Below are 6,798 nucleotides of genomic sequence, written 5' to 3' on the forward strand. Positions count from 1 at the left end.
TGAGACAAAATACACATCGGACAGGTGGAATACCACCCTTAAACAAAATTCACAGCAACATACGTCTGAAGCACTGCGTGAGTAGCATTAAAATAGATTGTTGATGCATTCGGTATCAATAACTTTGACCTTGACGAGATTACCCGTTTTGACTGCTATTATCATGAGACAGCTACACGATGAAAAGTGTTATGTCGTTGTTATCAATTAAATTGGTTTTGTTATTTACTTTGTATATTTTATCGATAGGTAGATATTTGGGTTCATACGTACGCTCTGTATAACCGATAAATTAAGCGCCTACTCCGATGGTCATAGCAATATGTTCTTGTACTGATAAAATTATACTTTGTTACGGGTTGTTGAGGTATAAAAGACAACCAATTGATGCGTTTTAATGAATTTAATAAGATAACCACTAATGTACTAGAATGCAAAGGGTGAATGAAGAACTTAAATCTAATAATCTTAAACTAAGTGTTGTTAGGCGCCAGGAGGGATTTTCTCAACAGCTGGAACCCTGCCTATCCAATTGCCACCGGCTAGCGACGTAATTTATTATCTCGTAGGTTCTCCCTGCGATCGCTAAATGCCATCAAACAATAACCCGGAACTTGAAGGGCATGTCCAGAAGCTAAAACAATTACACTAATTTAATCTACTGTATGGCGTAGTGCTTAATTACAAGTTCTGATTTTAGCTTAAAACTAACACTTACCCCTTCGCCGTACAAAACACTCACAAATAGCAAAAATGTCTATAAACTACTGCACTGCGTTTTACATTTCATTATGCTCGAAATTGCATGTCATTTATACAATTGCAATTCAATCTCCATTTTGGAGGGTAAACTTAACACATTGCCACCACCGTCTTTACATCGGTGTGAACACATCTAAGAGATGAGCGGGAATGAACTCTCGAACTGACGCGGTTGTTATTTAAACGAAACTGCAATATGAAATGCTAACTTAAAAATAAATAAATGGAAAAAGATACCGGGAGGCGGGGATCGAACGCCCGACCTCTTGCACTCATGTCGGGTCCTCATACCGCTGGTCCAGCTAGCCATTAAGCGAGCTGCCGAATGATGCCGTGACTATCTACTAGCCATATAGCTATATGAGAGTCATTGAAGAATCGACCTTAGATTTGTTAGAGTGCAAACTCCAGAACGAATAATTTAATCATTATATATGCCCTCTCCCTCTTTAAAAAAAAAACTTTCTTTTTTTTTTTTTTACGTTTTGAAGTCTTTCGCATGCCACACTCCTATATCTTTACCATATGCATTATTTAGACGATACACGTTCTCTGATAACTTTGCAGTAATAACGGCCCTTTCAAATTTAGGAGCTAGCTTTGCCTTGAACTTTTTCTGAGCGCTCGACAGAAACTTTGTCCTACGTAATACAACATCTCCCACCTTAAACTCACTCCGCCTTCTAGTTTTGTTGTAATGACCTGTACTGCTTTCATGTGCCTTTTTTAACCGTTCCCGCACTTCTACGAATACTCTGTGCCTGTGTTCCAGTTCATTTATGTAATTCGTTACATCTGGGTGTGGTGGCATATTGTCTGTGTCTGATTCATTTCCTAAGTCAACTGTGTAGGGGTTGGGAACTGCCGTTTCGCGGCCGTAGAATAGGTAAGAGGGAGTGTATGTCGTAGTTTCATGCCTAGCCGTCCTAATGGCATTGCCGAATTCCTGTAAATGTACATCCCACTCGTTGTGCTTTTTTGCTGTAGTAAATGATGCAATCATAGTCCCTATGACTCTATTCACGCGTTCTGTGGGATTTGCTTGGGGATGATAGTTTGGGGTATACCATATCCTTGAATTATATTTAACTGCCAGATCTTTAAATAAATGAGAAACAAATTGCTTGCCATTATCACAGATTAGAGCTTGAGGTGCTCCAAATAACAGAAACTGATCCTCCAGGATCTCACATATTTTTTCAACCTTTCCGGTTCTCAAAGGAAAGAGAAGTGTAAATTTGCTGAACCAGCACGTGAGAACAAGTAGCATTGTGTTACATCTCTTACTTTTTGGAAATGGACCCATCAGATCTAAAGAGACTATTTGCCAAGGCTCTGTAGCGTCTCTGTGCTGGCCCATTAAACCATAGGGTACTTGTTGGGATACTTTATATTTTGCGCAAGTCTCACAGTTACCTACATAGGTTTTGACATCTTGTAACATATTCGGCCAGAAGTATTTTTGTTTGATTTTAAAGTATGTTTTACGAACTCCAAGATGACCCGCTGTAGGCTTGTCATGACATTCGTGAAATACTTCTTTCCGTAAGGCTTCTGGCACCACAAGTTTCCACGCACTTGACTTTGGGTACAACTTTAAACTCATTTTCTTAAATAATCGCCCCTCAGCTACTTTCCAATCTGATGCTTCCGTCTTGTCAGTAACCTCTTTCACTTTATCTCTATACCATTGATCTTTATGATTATCAAGTATCTGTATATTATTTATTTCCGATATTACCTTGGATCGTGATAACGCATCTGGAACAGTGTGACTCTTACCTGGCCTGTGAATGATGTCAAAACTAAACTGTTGTAGCTTCATGGCCCATCTCGCTAGCCTACCGTGAGGGTCTTTCATTTTGTGCAACCACTGCAATGCACTATGATCAGTTACGACCGTAAAATGTGTGCCGTCGATATATGGCCTGAACTTGTCGACTGCATACACCACACTCAATAACTCTCTCTCAGACGTAGAGTACCGACATTCTTGGTCCGAAAGCTTTCTGCTCAAATACGCTACAGATTGTTCTACTTCTCCGTCTTTTTGACACAATATCGCTCCAACGCCCGTGTTTGAGGCGTCACACTGTATAATAAATGGCTTAGAATAGTCCGGGCATGTCATTACTGGCGTTGTCGTAAGTAATGTTTTCAACTTGACGAATGCTGAGTCGGCCTCATCATTCCAATCTAGGAGCTTTCTCTTATTGCCTTTTGTTAAGTCGTGAAGCGGCGCTGCTATCGTCGAAAAGTCCTGTACAAACCGTCTGTACCAACTCGCTAGGCCAATAAATCGCTTTAGTTCTCTAAAAGTTTTTGGCCTTTGGAAGTTCAATATTGCCGAGACCTTATCAGGATCTGTCCTCAATCCATCCTTGTCTATCACATAGCCTAGGAATCGTAAACTAGACCGAGCAAACTTACATTTTTCAACGTTAATTGTTAACTTGGCCCTTTGTAAGGTGGTCATTACCTTCCTCAACAGAGTTAAATGTTCCTCAAAGTCTGCTGAGCACACCACTATGTCGTCCAAGTAAGACCACACTTTATCTTCATTAGAGCAAAAAAGAATATCCATAAGTCGTTGTTGAGTTTGAGAAGCATTCACCAGGCCAAATGGCATTACTTTGAATTGGAATAGGCCCCTCCCGGCTATGGCGAATGCAGTTTTCTCCTTACTTTCTTCTGACAGAGGTATTTGCCAGAAGGCTGACTTCAAATCGATAGTACTTAGATACTTCGCATTCCGAAGGCTATCTAGGATATTAGTTACTCGTGGCAGCGGATATGTATCCCTCTTTGTCACCTTGTTTAATTGCCTGCTATCTAAGCATAACCTGTTCTCCCCGTTAGGTTTTTTAACAATTAGCACAGGCGAACACCATGCACTGACCGACGGCTCGACTACGTCCTTAGAGAGCATATCATCCAACTCCCTTTCAATTTCTTTTTTTATTACCGGAGAAAAATTGTACTGCTTTTGGTGGATTGGCTTTGCTTCGCCAGTGTCTATTGTGTGGCTTAACATATCCGTCCTTCCCAGATTACCCGTCCCGATTGTACGTTTCATCTCATCTATGATATCCGCCAATTGTGCTTGCTGATGTTCTTCCAAGCATTCTCTGGAAATCACCGCACTATCCCTTAGAGTCAAAGTGTCTATAGCAGTCTGATCTGTCCTCAGTTCACTTCTAAATTTTATTGCGATACCAAATTGAATGAAAAAATCTCTACCTAGTATCAGATTTTGTTTCAAAGTAGGCATAACTAAAATCGGAATGACTTTGTACTGATTATCAAACTTGCATGGAACATGAAATATCTGAGTGATTTCATGATTCTCTCCACCTGCTGCGGAAGCCTGCATACTTGTAACCTTAATGGATCTTAGTCCTAGAGAACTTAAAATTTCTGCATAAATCTCGTTAACTACTGTACGAGTTGCACCACCATCTAACAAGCCAATCAATTGCACTTGCAAGACATCCACATATACGTACGTCCTGTTATCATTTTCCTTATTGACTAACACTGGACACAGTTCATTATCTCCCCGCGAGAAAAAATTTCTGACCACTACCAACCATTCCTGCCACTCTGTATCTTTATCATGGGGTAAGCTTACTGGGCAGGTTTTGAAACTTCCCCCGGAGCGTTTCCCTTAGTGCACTTACAATCCTTTGATGTGGTTCCAAAACGCCCACAACGGTAACAAAATAAGCGCTGTCTTGGTATAGTGCAATCTCTAAACAAATGCCCCGCCTCACGGCAGTTCCAACACCTCCTTTGAGACACCGGTTCCTTCTTTGTTTCTGTCATATGAACCAGTTCACTGATCTCCGTAGCCCCCGAAGCAACCTGTGGTAGCTTATAAGCTAAGTCTGGCTCAAGCAAGTTTTTAACTGTCTGCGGTTCCTTAAAATTGTCGCAATTTATTTTTGTCCGCTCTACCACCCGCAACACATTAAACAAATCCATAAGCGACGAAAATTCATCCCTACATACAGCTCTTTGATAGTATGGTTGAATGTTACGTAGTATTATCATAATTTTTTCTTTTTCTGTTATCTTTGTTGGTAGCCTGTTAAACATATTTTGCATTATTGAAATGTAAATAACAACCGATTCATCCCTACCCTGAGTTCTCGCTTTAATTTCCGTCAACAACTCCTCCTGATAGAACGGTGGCTGGAATGTACGCTTAAGGAGGATCACTAATTCTTCCCAACAAGTGGCATACTCCTTGTTGGCCCTATACCATATCAACGCGTCGCCTTCGAAAAAGTCTATCGCACACCTCCATAGATCCTCATCAGACGCATTTCTTGCTTCCTTAAGTTCAGTGACCCGCTCAATAAAGGCATTAACGCTCGAAGTATTGCCCCCTGAAAATTTTATTCCCCATTTAACGATTGGTACAAGCTTACGCGTGGAGAAGTCATCATCCACTGTAGACGTTCGTGTGAGTCTATCTTTATTACCCCCTACTTTTCCCGACTGACCTACCCTAATGTCGTTACTCCTAGTACCACAAGGTTCATCTTTCTTTTGTTTAGATGTTCCTACATCCCTGGGCCTTGACGTGTCATCTCTATCGCTGTCTAACTTCCCTATAATCTGCTGACCTAAATTTCCTAATGTCTCCTGTAGTACTTTCTTGTCCTCCTCAGTTAAGTCTTCATTTTCTGACAAGTCGTCCTGCTCCTCCAACTTACCTATGAGGTCGTATGCTTTTTGCGTTAATTCTGCCTGAAGAGCATTTTCAGCTTCTGTACCAGTCGATACGAGACTTAACCTATTAATAACGTGGTATAATCTTGATACCAACCTTTTAAATAAATTTCGGTCAGGCTTACCCACGACTTCTGCTATATAATTGCTCAAAACAGTTAATTTCGAAGCACATGTATGTAACTCTGTGCTTAATGTATCACTGACCCCTAACACTGGCTTGCTAGCCGACCCCGACACTACCGATGTATCACTTAACATAAGTTCTTTTAGAAGCTTCTTCAATACTGGTACTGTGCTTTTAATGGTAACACCACGGCTCGCAAGTTCGAATTCCAGCTCATCTTTTAATAAAAAGTTGGGATCCATGTTCACTAATTATTATTATTATTATTTACAAAATATTTATTTCTACAAACTACAACTCTTCGTTATCGCCTAAATAATAACACTAGCAAAAAAAACTATAACCCGATACACCAAAAACGTTACCGTACTAAGCGTCACAGTTCTCCAATTTTACTATGCTTATAATACCATAAATCCTATACTAAAACGTAATTTTAATTGAACACCTCTTCACATATGTTATTTGCAACCAAAAACACATTAAACAATATATATATATATATATGTTAGAAAGCTTTTAAGAACTATTATAAATACAAATACAGGTGTAAAATTTAACACTAACTTTTAACACTAACGCCACCTCAACCCGTGTCTTGTTTTTTTCGTTAGGCGCCAATTTGTTACGGGTTGTTGAGGTATAAAAGACAACCAATTGATGCGTTTTAATGAATTTAATAAGATAACCACTAATGTACTAGAATGCAAAGGGTGAATGAAGAACTTAAATCTAATAATCTTAAACTAAGTGTTGTTAGGCGCCAGGAGGGATTTTCTCAACAGCTGGAACCCTGCCTATCCAATTGCCACCGGCTAGCGACGTAATTTATTATCTCGTAGGTTCTCCCTGCGATCGCTAAATGCCATCAAACAATAACCCGGAACTTGAAGGGCATGTCCAGAAGCTAAAACAATTACACTAATTTAATCTACTGTATGGCGTAGTGCTTAATTACAAGTTCTGATTTTAGCTTAAAACTAACACTTACCCCTTCGCCGTACAAAACACTCACAAATAGCAAAAATGTCTATAAACTACTGCACTGCGTTTTACATTTCATTATGCTCGAAATTGCATGTCATTTATACAATTGCAATTCAATCTCCATTTTGGAGGGTAAACTTAACACATTGCCACCACCGTCTTTACATCGGTGTGAACACATCTAA

Source organism: Cydia strobilella, chromosome 12 (genome assembly GCF_947568885.1).
Source record: "Cydia strobilella chromosome 12, ilCydStro3.1, whole genome shotgun sequence".
Lineage (NCBI taxonomy): Eukaryota > Metazoa > Arthropoda > Insecta > Lepidoptera > Tortricidae > Cydia > Cydia strobilella.